Raw genomic sequence first — 701 nt, 5'->3', positions numbered from 1 at the left:
TGATTCCTTTAATCCATTCAGACTCTGAGAGATCATATTGACTTGCTGAGTCAATATTTTATTCTGAGTCAATATGGCATTCAGAGTATCAATTTCAAGAACTCCTTTCCTCTGAGGCGTCTCATTACTCACAGGATTCCTTTCAGAAGTGTACATGAACTGGTTATTTGCAACCATGTCAATGAGTTCTTGAGCTTCTGCAGGTGTTTTCTTTAGGTGAATGGATCCACCTGCAGAATGGTCCAACGACATCTTTGATAATTCAAACAGACCATCATAGAATATATTCAGGATAGTCCATTCTAAAAGCATGTCAGAAGGACACTTTTTGGTCAGTTCCTTGTATCTCTCCCAAGCTTCATAGAGGGATTCACCTTCCTTTTATCTGAAGGTTTTAACATCTACTCTAAGCTTGCTAAGCTTTTGAGGAGGAAAGAACTTGGCTAAGAAAGCCGTGACCAGCTTATCCCAAGAGTTCATGCTGTCTTTAGGTTGAGAGTCCAACCATATTCTAGCTCTGTCTCTTACAGCAAATGGAAAAGCATAAGCCTGTAGACCTCGGGATCAACCCCATTGGTCTTAACAGTATCACAGATCTGCAAGAATTCAGTTAAGAACTGAAAGGGATCTTCAGATGGAAGTCCATAAAACTTGCAATTCTGTTGCATCAGAGGAACTAATTGAGGTTTCAGCTCAAAATT

At 39.8% G+C, this 701-nt stretch overlaps 1 non-coding gene across 1 annotated transcript; it reads left to right on the top strand.

The window, feature by feature from the left end:
• Positions 1 to 306: 306 nt before the first annotated feature.
• LOC112740036 (small nucleolar RNA R71) lies at positions 307 to 414 on the top strand. The gene has a single exon (XR_003170972.1). It is a non-coding gene; the product is annotated as a small nucleolar RNA R71 (small nucleolar RNA).
• The last annotated feature ends 287 nt before the right edge of the window (positions 415 to 701 follow it).

The sequence above is a fragment of the Arachis hypogaea genome, chromosome 13 (assembly GCF_003086295.3).
Source record: "Arachis hypogaea cultivar Tifrunner chromosome 13, arahy.Tifrunner.gnm2.J5K5, whole genome shotgun sequence".
NCBI lineage: Eukaryota > Viridiplantae > Streptophyta > Magnoliopsida > Fabales > Fabaceae > Arachis > Arachis hypogaea.
This window is presented reverse-complemented; position numbering and strand designations above follow the sequence as displayed.